General features: G+C 43.1%; 1 long non-coding RNA gene across 1 annotated transcript in view; it reads right to left on the reverse strand.

Annotated features, from left to right (window-relative positions):
• Positions 1–8,446: 8,446 nt before the first annotated feature.
• The window catches only part of LOC141571349 (uncharacterized), a 145,966-nt gene continuing 141,059 nt past the window's right edge, over positions 8,447–13,353 (reverse strand). Inside the window, exons 3-4 of the long non-coding RNA XR_012496111.1 lie at positions 10,045–10,163; positions 8,447–9,010 (exon numbers count right to left, since the gene is read on the reverse strand). This is a non-coding gene — a long non-coding RNA (uncharacterized LOC141571349). The remainder of the gene's footprint in view (positions 9,011–10,044; positions 10,164–13,353) is intronic.

Here is a 13,353-nt window from a genome sequence, read left to right on the forward strand (position 1 = left end):
GGTTGGAACCACTTCCCCAAGGTCTTTCCAGTAGAGAAACTTCAGTGTCAAGTATAAAGGATGCTTCCCCAACACACTAACAGGACCTAAGAGGCAGACTTATAAGCAGCATCTATGCTGTTCCTAGACTCCACCCCAACCAGCCCAGGATCCACTGCAGCGACATCCTCCCCACAAACACACCCACTGAGGGGTCACCCATCTGGTGTCCTCTAATCACTGACTTCTACATAATGATCAAGGCACTGTTTCTTCTTCTCTGATACTTTCTGAAAATATACCTGTCTTTGACCCTCTTCAGATATAGAGGGCCCATGTGCCCCACCGCCCTAAAGGGTATAACACGTCCATGAGGGGGAAAGTGTGGGCTGCTATACGTGGTCCTTAGGGCTAAGCTAAGAGGCAGGAGACACAGCCCATTGCCCCAAACTTCATCAGGGACTAAATGGGCTTTTGGGGGCACATGATATCTATTTCTCAACTAGAGCTCCAGAGAACTGGTCACCTTTTAGAAGCCAAAGAAGGCAATAGGTAAAAGCTAAACTAACTCCTTCCTTTCCCTAAGCACAAGCCCCGAGTTATCCAAAACCCATGTCCCCAATACTGTTCACAGAAAGTGTCACTATTATTAATGAAACATTTATTAGGGAGAATCAATTCTCTCCACAAGGAAGAAATTAGTTGGGGGTAGGAAAATGTTTTCCCTGGAAATTCTAGGGAACATTTTTGTGACTAGTAGAGGCTCATCTCTGAAAGCACTGCCTTGAGCAGTGGTGAGAGCAGCTTGAGGCCCCTGGCCAGCTTGTCGCCTGTAGCTGTGGCTTGGATGGGGCACAACCTCGCGGTGGTGCCTGGATCGGGGGTGCATCTGCCATAAGAGCTGCTCCTTAAATGTTGCAGCTGTCTGGGCTTGTCTGTCCTTCTCTCACATTTGTTTAATACTTGCAGAAATCTTCCCCAGGGCTTGCATGGGCCACAGTCTCCCTATAGGGCCTGGGTTGGAGGTGTTTCTGGTAGAAGAATTGCTCCTTAAACACCGCAACCTTCTGGCGGCATTGTCTGTCCTTGTCTCGGATTTGTCTAAGACTTGTAGAGCTCTGGCAGCAAAGCCAGCAGCTTGTTGGTGTGACTTTGTCCCTTTACAGCAGGGAGCCCTGGAGTTGAAAGGATGCCCCTGGCTGGGCCCTGCCTGGGCTGGTATTTGTGCCTTCTGCTGAGCTTGAGCAAACTTCACTGGTGAGGGAAGGTGCTCTTGAGGGCAGGGCATATCTGTTTCACGCCGACACCCCAGTTTCTCCTGTAGAAACTTCCCCATGCCTGTCACGACAACCTCACCCTTCAGCTCATCTTCCTTGAGCTGAAGGATTTCTGAACTCCTGTCAGAGAAGCTGTTGGGTTGGCTCAATCCTTTGTATGCACGGACCGTAATTGCTCTTTGACTCAGATGTGTCTGCACAATGGCTCAGAAGCCTCAACAGGGAGAGAGACTCATGGATTCTGCGGGGCAGGCCCCACAGGTGTTGGATGAGCCTCTTTTGCAGGTGATGGTCTAAATAGTTTTGCGAAGCTCATTGCTGAGCGGGAAGTCTAGAGGAAGGATGGAGACTGAAACCTGAGCCTGGGAGGGCTGGCAGTAAGCAGAGTGGGGAGCTGAAGAACTAAAGGCCTCCTGAGATGTTTGGCCCACGGAGGGTAAACCCCACAAACGTCCCTGTTGTTTCTGCAACACATGCCACTCCAGGTGTTGCTCTTCAGATGATGTGATTGTGTCTGCTTCATTTTGGGGTTGATGGAAATGCACTCCAGACCTCCTAATCTGGGGTATAGGACCAGAGGGTAGGGTTGGGAGTGGGGACAGAAGGTGGGCCTGGGCAGGGTTTGAGGGAAAGGCTGGATATCAGGCAAGGATGGAGGCAGAGGATGGAAAAGCATTGGGTATTCTTGGCATGTGGAGGCATTTGATGTTCTATTGAAAATAAAGACTGAGGAGTAGTCACCCAGACACGGGCAGCAGAGGGCAAGGACTCGCTCTGCAAAGATGGGAAACCACAGAAGAGACAGATATGATTTTCTAGCCAAGAATCCTCCAGGCCTCAGAATATGAGGGCCGCCGATGCACATGCTGTTCCGTTGGTTTGTCTTTGCTGCTCCGGAAAGGAAGGGCGATGACCGCGTCATGCTTATCAACACCTGACTCTAATGTTTTGGTAGAAGAATTGAGGTGGTATTCTGGCTTACATTGTTCAGATTGAGTCAGTGAAACGAGTCTGGTGATGGTGATGCAGGTGGCACTGCTGCTACGTGATGGTGAGCAAATGAACTGGTGGGGATCATTTTCTGACAAATCAGGTAAGGGGTCGGTATATTCGGAAAGGGAAGGGTCAAGAAAGATGGTATTCAGGGTCAAGGGGGCCTCTGGTTTCAGAAGAGGATCCATTCTCAGAATGCCACGTAATGGGCTGCCAGGGCGTTGGGATTGGGAATGTTCTGCCGGGAATTTGGATTCCAAGGGATGAAAAGGCTCTGGTGGCAACGAGTGACCCAGTGGGAAAGCTGAAGGAGAGTCGGGTAAGGGGGTCACTGAATTAGTGGAGAGAAATCGGGGTGACGGTGAGGAAGGCTCAGGCAGAGGGCCTGGTATTGGGTCTCCTGGACGTAGGGCTGAGAAGGGGGGGGACAGAGGAAACAGTGATTCAGTCACAGAATCTGTAGAATCCAAAGGGGACACAGAGGATGTGGCATCTTCCAAGGACTCTGGGTATAATAGACTATTGATCTCAGCAGTTGCGCGATTACACACCTCACAGAAGGGGTCTGGACATAACATTCGACGAAAGCGCATAATATCATAATTCTGGCCCAGTGGACTGAAAGAGACAGGAGGTGGAAGCTGCAGCCAGGACCAGAACAAAGGATGGAGGACCTCGTGGCCCTGTGGGGGTGGGGCCACCTGAAACTTGCCGCCTTTCCCATGGCTCCACATCCATGACTTCACAATACACTCAGTAGCACTCACCCCAGGCCTTCATTCCCATCCTGTTCCTATGGCTACTCCACCCCATGACTACGGAAGGCTGCACTGAACCCTGGATTGCATAGAACACCCCAAAAGGGATCAGGAAAAAGGGGGAAAGTCTAGTCACCTTTTCAGGATAGAAATCAGCCTCTTTTTCTCCTCTTCTTCCCTCTGGTAATATCTGCAACCTGGGAAACCAGAGGAATGATTTACATGGGATGAAAATAGAACCATAGGTTTCATACAGGAGTCCCTTTATGGGAAACCATTGTGACGTTAGTCTGTGAAAGCCACAAGAATCAGTAGATGAGGTAAAGTGGTCGATGACAATATTAACAAGGTTCCCTCATGCGTCTGTTGCTTCATTTGTAAAGTACTTTCACATACATTATATCATTTGATGCTCAAAACCTCTCTGTGAATCAGACGTCAGTGGTTACCTCAGAGGGGAATCTGATCATCCAGGAAGTCAAAGCACTTCCACCAGGTCAGAGGACAGAAGTTGTGAGTCTCCACATCTATTAGGCAGTGTCGATTGCTCGGGTCCATCACTGCTCATGACCAGGGATGGCAGAGCAGGGGACCTGAGAAGTGTACAGGGTCTGACTGCCTTCCCATGAGCCTCTTCTCTGTGGGCTCTGTTTACTGAGAGGGACTCTATCTATTATAGCTACTAATATCCTCAGAGATCATGGCCCTGGGACCTCATGGAAAGGACTGGGAGCTGAGAAAGTTCTCTCAGGAAGCTCTCACCCTTGGAGAGCTCAGGTGGAACAGGCACAACTTACCTTTCCGTGTCCCACGCTTCCTTCTCTTGGCTCTGCCCTGATGCTGAGAAAAAAAAAGAGAATCATTTCTGTCATTTCTCTCCACAGGAAACTCAGACACTCATGATACAAGAGTAATATGACTATTTTAATTGCCCAAACATTGCGTTCCTCCCTTTTTCATTTTATATAGGTTTAAAAATGTCTTCAATTTTCCTTCTTTGAAAAACTCAAAGAAAGATTTTGCCTATGAGGTCCACTCATGTATTCTGTCAGAAGTCCTTTGCTCACGGAGGGCGTAGTATCTGAGGCCAGCAGTCGCATCTCTGCTCCCTCCGATAAGACCCTGTAACCTGGGGCAGAGCTCAGGCTCCAGCCTCTGCTCAGAAGCTCTCAGAGGCTCAGCGCTGCTCTCCGGATCAGCCCAACACAGAGGAAGCCTCCGTGGAGTGATGCCTGACATGGGAATATGACTCATGATGAAGTGCTGGGGAACTCTGTTCTCCTGCAGGGATCCCAAACTCTCTAAACAATGCAATCCGGGGTCAGGAAATCACTGTTTGGGGTGTGATCCTGGAATCCTTCCCCCCCACACATACCCAGATGGCCTGTGAGCCTCCAAGGAAATAGTCCCAGCTCAACCCCTAGTCTTGTCCAGCCTATTCTCCTAGAACGATGTCCTCACCTCTCAGACTCTATACCTCAGATGTTACTCTGAGCCAATTATGCTCATTTTAAAAAGTGGGACTAGAAATGGAAACAACAATAAGGAAGGCTACTGGGACAGGCTCAGGGTGGCTTACCTTTTGCCTGCTTTCAGTCTCCCAGACTGTTGGTGAAGATGGAATCCCCACCAGGCAGCACAGCAACAGAAGGAGCAACCACAACCCATACGTGCAAGTGAGGGTGTGGTTAGCATTTTGGGATGTTGAGAGGAAGCATAGACAAGATTCACAAAGGCTATTCAGAAATGAGAAAACATTCCACAGTGTGAATTCCATTATCTGAATCGCCAAGCTGCCTGAAGCAACTGAGCTCTGAGAGTGCAGACCCTGACTTTATTGCCAGGCCTGCATCACAGACGATTGATGAGTCACAAAGGGTTTTGACACAGCAAGCCCCCCCACCAGTCCAGGAGGTCCCTCCACCCCTCTTGGGCCTGTAGGTCCCTCTGCCCCACCCACCTTCCTGTTTTCCAATCCACCTCTCATCTTATCATATACTTCCCTTAATGAAATGTTCTGCTTATGCCACCTATAACCTAGATATTACCTGGGTCCCCTTTACTGTTTGGAGAGCCTGACTATGGGCTTACCACATCCATTACCTTGAAAGTCTAAGTACTGCAAAGATTGTTTGCTTGTACCCAGACATTTATACACAGGGCCATATATATCTTCAAATCTATCTTTCCTGTAGAATGGTGTGCCTTACAGGAACCTGGATACAGAACTTATAGTTCCTTTACACTTACTTAATGTTATAAATGTTTAACAGCAAATTTTAGTTGTTTCAGTAAGGCATAAATGAATAATAAAAGTTGAAAATGTCATCCCTCCCAAGAATACATCTCACATATTTTACATATCTCCCTAGTTTTTGTTATAAAGCTTCCCCCAGAGCATTTCAGGCAGCCACCCGGGGATGGCATTTGGTAGAGTGAGGTCTTCTCCTTACAATCCCATGATGTCTTCCCAATTGAGGTCCATCACCACACAGAAGTGTGGTCCCAGATTGCAGACTGCACTTGTTCACATTGTCTCCAAGGAGGAGTGTTTTTCAAAAGCTTTACTAGAATAATATGCTTCTATTTGAGGAGGCTCGTAGAGATAAAGTCATCAGTGTACATTCTCCTAAGTTCTCAGTTTTTCTAGGGACAGTCCTTAGTGCTCTGTCATGCCATCCTGATCACTATCCCGGGGATGAGAGACATGAGTGCAGCTCTTTTCAGGATACCAAATGGCGAATAACAGATTCTGGAAAAAAATACTTTAAGCTGCATTGAAAACAGTAGTTGTAAGATGCCCTTCATCATTCACACAGCAAACTTGTATTGTACTCTCCTGTGTCGTATTTCTAGAAGAAGTGTTAAACAAAGCAGGCATTACCTCTGCCCTCAGGCAGGTCATAGTGCAGCAAGTGATACCCACACACAACATAAAGGGATACGGAGCGGTAGAGAAGAAGGAAGAAGAACAACACACAACACTGAGAAAGAAGCAATAGATTGTTCTGCCAGGGGGAGAGGAGGAAGGGGTCAGGGAAAACAGAGCTGGTTCCCCCCCCTGGGAAGTTGTCTTTCCCTTTCCCACTGTTTCTCCTCTTCCTCCTTTTCCTCATCTTCTTCCTTCTTTAGACTATTTTTTTTTTAGTTTTAGGTTCACAGCAGAGATAGCAAAAAAAAAAAGTTCCCATATTTCCCCCCCCCCGACACACACACACACACACACACACACACACACACACACACACACACACACACACCACCCATTTTCATTCCCCCCCACCAGAGTGGGACACTTGCAGTTGTTGATGAACCATGGACACATCATCATCATCATCAAAGTCCATAGATTACACTAGGGTTCGCTCTTGGTGTCGTGGTGTCTTTGGGTTTTGATGAAGTGATGAAGTATGTATTGATGTATTGACCATCATAGTGAGATACAGAGAGCCCTTAAAATCCTCCGTGCTCTGCCTATTCCATCATCCCTCCTCCTCCTCCTCCTGACAACCACTGATCTTTTAGTGTCTCCAGAGTTTAGCCTTTTCCATAATTCCATCTAGTTTGAATCGTGGCAAACTATCGTGTGTAGCCTTTTCAGATTAGCTTTTCACTTTTTTTTATGCATTTAATGTTCCTTTTTGTCTTTTTTTTGGCTTTTAGTTTTTAAGAGCTTTTTAATATTCCATATTCCTCTATCTCCACAGTTGCTTTATCCACTCACCCTGGACATTTTGGTTGCTTTTTGTTTGGAGTTTTATGAGTGAAGAGTGAATAAATCATATATTCACACATGAGTCATGAGTGTTCCTGTGTCCTGTGTGGCGAGAAATGACAGAAATGATTCTCTTCTTTTCTCAGCAGCAGCATCAGGGCAGAGCCAGGAGGAGAAGGAAGGGTGGGACCCGGAAAGGTAAGTTGTGCCTGTTCCACCTGAGCTCTCCAAGAGTGAGAGCTTCCTGAGAGAACTTTCTCAGCTCCCTGTCTTTTCCATGAGGTCCCAGGTCCATGGTTTCTGAGGTAGATAGTATAGATAGTAGTCCTCTCAGTAAACAGAGCCCTCAAAGAAGAGGCTCATGGGAAGGCAGTCAGACCCTATAAGAATTGACTCTGCTTAAGCTTTGGATATGGCCATTTTAACAGGCTGAACATTACATGGGCATTTGTCTACCCTCCCCATTGCAACTTTTATTACTAGATGCAAAGCATTTGAATGGCTCTCCTAAGCCATTAAGAGAAAAGCAACTTTGAGCTAGACTAACCCAAGGTACTTACTAAACTGATTTGAATTGCTTTGTCATGCTCTTGGCACTGAGGTATGGAAACTCCAGAGCCCTATAAGAGGTCTGAAGGGAAAAAAAGTTTAAGACAAACTACATGGATCTAAATTTCTCATTAAAAATGCATTTTAGAAGATCATTGTAGGTTAACTTGCTAGAGAAGTTGTATGACACGGAAACGTAGCATTTTGGCAAGTTGCTGCTTTCAGTTCTCATTTGAAGTAAAATGGAATCAATAGACACACAATTAAAACTAAAATGTTTAAAAATGTAATCTAAAAGAGCATTTTGATCCTTTTTCTATTTAAAGCTCTGCAATTAAAATTTTCTTGGAGAGCAAACTGCCCACAAAGGCCTAATACAGGCATAAGGTTTGAGATTCTTGCTACACTCAGAGCTGGAAGTGGCCTTGGAGAAACTTCTAGTCTGCCTTTCTCATTTTACTAATTGGAAACTGAGGCCAGGGCAGGATTACTTCTTCTGTCCTTAATCTTTTTTTCATGTGTGTTATGTATGTTTTCTTTCAGAATGTGTGGAAACATGGTGATGGCTATTTTAACATAGTTTAGGCACTCAGTATGGGACTTTTTTGTTTCCAGGGCCCTGATTTACCTCCCAGTACAAAGGTAAGTACTCAAAAAGCACCAAATGTTATCTATCTGGTACTGCAATTTTTGTCTAATTGAACTTTACAGGTAATTTAGATAGTAATGCCTGTTGTTGTTTTTTTGTGGGTTTTTTTTGGTGAAAATCTAATGTAAATATGGCATATGCCTTCTATAATAATATAAGCTGAATAACATAAGCTTCAGTGCTCTTTGGTGATCTAAGCTTACTCTAATAAACAACTGTGGTATTCCAAGGGAGCAGGGGTAGATGCTCTGGGACATAGATGCCAACGCTCATTGACTCCAGCAGTGGCCCCCAAATCTGTGTCATTAAAAAAAAATCCATAATTGTATATTAGGAGTTTACCTCTTTTTCATATAAATACAATGATTGTCTATACGATACACACAAACATACAGTGCAAAACTGACCTATGATAAAACTACCTTTAGTAAGTGTTAATATATTTTAGATCATTTTAATCTCCTCTGAGGGTGAGGGAATCACAGGGAAGAAATGGAGCAGAACTAATATTTGGTGGGTACTAATATGAGCCCAAATGTTCAGTCATTTTATTGCTTAACACTCCTGTGAGAAAAGAAAATTTTTTATCATTTTACACATAATAGAACTGAGCTGTAGAAAGATAAAATAGCTTGTCCAAGGCCACAGAGCTAAAAGGCAGCATAGTGAAGATTTGAACTGAGCTTGCTGTGGTCCCAGGCCTGTTTCTTCTCTCTTCAAAGTGCTGTCCCAGAAAGTATAGTCATTGAGTCTTGATTCCTGACTCTTCTACTCCATTATCATACCAGCAGCTCCCTTTTACCGTGTAAAAAAACCAACCCAAAATTTACTCACTTAAAAGAGTGAAAATTTTATATGCTCACAATTCTGCATCAAGGCTGGACTTCGCTGGGTGGTTCTTCTGTTGATCTTACCAATGGTCTGTTATATGTGTTCATTCATCTAGCTAGTATGTCAGCAGGAGCTTAGCTGGGATACTGGATGGCTGGGCTTCTTACCCAAGGCCTCTCCTTCTTATGTGGCTTCTCCTATGGCCTCTCCATGTAGTTCCAGCAAGGTAACAAAATTCTTATCAGATGGATCAGGGTTCCTAAGAGCATAAAAGCAGAACTTGTTAAGGCTTAGACCAAGAACTGATACAGCATCACTGTGCCACCTCCAGTTAATGAAAGTAAGTCAAGGTCCCAACTCCTGTTCAAAGGGCAAGGACTACAAGAGGACAAATACTGGGAGATGGAGATCTTTGGGGTCCAACAAGGGAACAGTGGTCACCATAATCTTCTTCAACATGGGTACCACCCACTCTACAGGTTGCTGTTTCTTCTGTTCCTAACACTTTTTTTCTCTTTTCCTGTTTGTTTCTCCACTTTCTCCTACCATTTCTTAGCTTCTTTGCATTGTAAATGGACTTCCTTAGCCAACTACAAATTGAGGATTCCTTTCCTTCACATCAGGTCAACCCTATTCTTCAGGTTGTCAGTCTTTGCAGCTGAAGTGTTTGATTGACAGAGATTCCTTTGTTTTGGTTGTTGTTGTGTTTTGCTTTTACAACTGTGTTCAAAGCCAGATGTTTAGTTTAAAAGAAAATTAGACATCACTGCATCAGTTAGCAACTTATTTGAATATACTTAAATGCTTTGCTCTTCTAAAAAAAAAATCTAGAATCTGATACCCTTCTTCAGTTTTACCTGCAAGAAGGCAAGATGTCCAGTTCAATGGCCATGACAACAAATCTAAGTTTGCCATGTTTTACATACTTTAAATTCCTTTAGCAGGACAAAAAGGGAAGAGAGGCTTGCAGGAGTCAGATAATACCTGGCATTATATTTCTTTTTCATGCCAGGTTGCTTCTTACAGGTGGCTAAAAAGAGAAAGATTATTTCTACTGAATCATTCTGATCCCTGCTTTCTGCTGTTAGGAGAGATTCAAGAGCACCAAGAATTAGCCAGGGACAGAAGAACCAGCTATTCAGATACCACCAGCATGAGGAGAGCAAAGGAAGTGAGGAAGGACAAAAAAACCACACACACTTATGAAGATCTTTGCAGAATGAGATTATGGGTTTCCTTTTGAAATACTAAGGAGTTAAAAAAAAAAGGTAAAAAAAAAAGGTGGGGACTTACTCTTTACGGGTTTCTAAATCCATTCGCTAACAATGTTTATCATTGCTTCTTTTATTCTGCTCCCTGAGGCCAGTCACTGGATCCTTGATTATTGGGTCACATCTCCACCAGACATTTATCTGCAAAAATAAAAGAGTTAAATTCAATTTGGCAATTTATACATTTAAATTTCACAAGAAAATGAGGAAACTAAGATAAAAAGTCTATGTTATTATTTTAGACTAATTCATTGACTCCAAACTTATCTGTGCTATGTAATCACAAACATCAAAAGTTGATTAAAATGTGCATAAATTCATACATAAATGAATTACACATAAATTCATCACAATCTTCATAAGGATTTACACAAAATCCAATTAATGTTCTTTGAAAATGTTGGAGAATGACTAGATTCTTATGTTCTCAGGAAGAAAAAATAGATAACTTTACCAAAGAAAATTTTAAATTAAGAGTATGAAAAGGACTAGCCACACTAGATATTTAAATATGTTATCAGGCTATGGTAAATATGAGACACTACTAAAAGAAGAGATAATGTACAGATATAGAAAAGACAAGAAGGTCCAGAAATTGATTTTGTTCCATGTAATAATTTTCTAGAAAATAAAAGTGACATCACCATGAAAGAATTATTCATTAACTTGTGCAGGAATAACTGGGTAGCAATTTAAGGGAGATAAAATCAATTTAGACCCATCCCTCATGGTGTATAACAGAGTAAATCTCAGAACATTAAAAAGTTAAATGTTTTTAAAACATCTTTTTCTAAATGCCAACTCAAACAAGGTACTAGATCTGTAAATTGAAGCCAAGGATGCCTTTCTAAGCTTAAAATCCTTTTCAGAAATCATAAAGCAAAAGACCAACTGCTCAGATTACATAAAATTTAAAATTTCTACTTATGGAAAAAAAGTAGTATAAACAGTTTTGTTTTGTTTTTTTAAATGATGACGTCATAAAAATGGCAGCGTAAGGTGAGCCTCTTGAAACTCCCCCTGGAATTTACAACAAATTGAACAACTGTAACTCCACAAAGGACTCCCTGCACAGCAGACAGGCAAGACTGAGAGGCGCACTACTGAAATCATCTAAAGGTGGGCAAATTGTGCAAGCAGCAGCCGAGAGAAGGGAGAAGTGCAGAGACGGGGTCACGAGGGTGCAGCACCTAGCTCAGTTCTCTGAGCCCGCTGCATCCCGGAATTACCACAGCTGTGGGAGAGGGAAGAATTCAGACTGCTAGGGCTCCGCTTATGGCCCACAGGGCTGAGGGGTCAGTATATAACATGGCTGAACCCAACGCTCACAGCAGAGATCTCGGAGCAAAGACTGAAGGAAGAGGCTGAAAACAGTGGTTTAGGCCCTCAATGCCAAGCAGAGAATGGAAGTCTTAGGCACTGAGCCTAGCCACCCCCTCCCTAACCTCCAGAGCTTGCCCTGCCCCCACCTGCCCAGTGCTAAAAGTGGAACAGTAGCAGTGTCAGATCAAAAGAACAGAATATTTGCAGTCCTGAGAACTGTGGTTCACAGACACAGATTCGCAGCCCAAGTAGTTCTGGCAAAGGGGAGGGAGCTGTGGAAGCAGGACCGGCTGTGGTAGTGGTCATTGCCATTGCTCTGAGCCACCTCTCACTACACACCCCACTCCTGTCACCACCTATCTGGGCAGATCCCTGCAGGAGGAAACAGAGCTGCTGAAGCACAATGGCTCTGAATTTGTGCAGGAAGAGCTTTGGAACTTCAGAAGCTCGCCACATCCCCCCCACGAAGGCAGTGCCCTATGAGCCAGGCGAACTGTTCACAGAGGAGAAGCCTGCATTCCAGGGAATCCCCCCGTTGTGTGAGAAGCTAGAATAGTGCAGAGAAAATATAACACTACAGTGTGAGAGAGAATAAAAGGCTGCAGTCAGAGAGAAAATAAAACATTCAACCAATACCTACTGGAAAACAAAAGAAAGGCCTCTTTCTAGCAACCTATTGCAGAACACACTCCTGTAGATGTCTAGGAAGAGAAATAATAAATCATTAATTGCCATAAATCATAAATAACAAAGGTAACAAGACAGCTGAGAAAGAAAATGAAGTCTCCAGAAAATGAACTTAAAGACATGTAAATATGTGACTTAAATGGCAGAGAATTCAAGAGTGTAGTTCTTATAAAACTCACGAGACGCAAGAAAACACAGACAGGCAGTTTAATGAACTCAGAAACACAATCAAAGAACAAAATGAACATTTTACCAAAGAGACTGAAATTTTAAAAAAGAACCAAATAAAATTTCTGGAGGTTAAGAAATCAATAAAAGAAATGAAGAATGAAATAGCCTGCTTAGGTAGTAGACTTGACCAGATGGAGGAAAGAATCAGTGACATTGAAGATAGAAATCTGGAAATGACATGGATGGAAGAAGAAAGAGACTTGAGACTTAAAAGAAATAAGGAACTCTATAAGAACTTTCTGACTCCATCAGAAAGAGCAATATAAGAAAAATGAGCATACCAGAAGGAAAAGAAAGAATTGGATATATTCAAACAAATAGTCGACAAGAACTTCCCAAATTTGTGGAAAGAACTGGATCCTTGAATCCAAGAAGCAAATAGAACACCTAATTACCTCAACTGCAACAGGCCTTCTCCAAGGCACATTGTATTGAAGCTGTCAAAAATCAAAGACAAAGAAAGAATCCTCAAGGCAGCCAGGGAAAAGAAGATGGTAACCTACAAAGGAAAGCACATTCGATTATCATCAGATTTTTAGCAGAAACTCTGCAAGCCAGAAGGAAGTGGAATCAAATATTGAAATTATTGAAAGAGAGAAATTATGAGCCAAGAATAATAATACATCCAGCAAAGATATCCTTTAGATATGGAGGAGGAATAAAGGCCTTTCCAGACATAGAGAAGGTGAGGGAATTTTCTAACATACTACCTACACTACAAGAAACTCTGACGGACGTTATTCGACCAGCATAAATAAGGATCACTTGTGACAACCGAAACATAAAATGGGGGAGAGTAAAGGCCTGAAGCGGAATATGGGAATGGAGAAAGTAAGCATGCTAAAGAAAATGGAATACTCTAAATATGAAACTTTCTTTTACATAAACTTAATAGTAACCACTCAAAAAAAAAAAAAAAAAAAATCCAGAACTGAAATATATAATGTAATCAAAGAAGAAACAGAGGGAAAAATCATAGAATACACCACACAGAAGTAATAGACAACAATGAAAAGGCAAAGAAACAATGGAGACACAGTCTTACCAGAAAATCAAAGATAGAATGATAGGAAATCCTCATATATCAATA

Source organism: Rhinolophus sinicus, linkage group LG04 (assembly GCF_036562045.2).
Source record: "Rhinolophus sinicus isolate RSC01 linkage group LG04, ASM3656204v1, whole genome shotgun sequence".
NCBI classification, from domain to species: domain Eukaryota; kingdom Metazoa; phylum Chordata; class Mammalia; order Chiroptera; family Rhinolophidae; genus Rhinolophus; species Rhinolophus sinicus.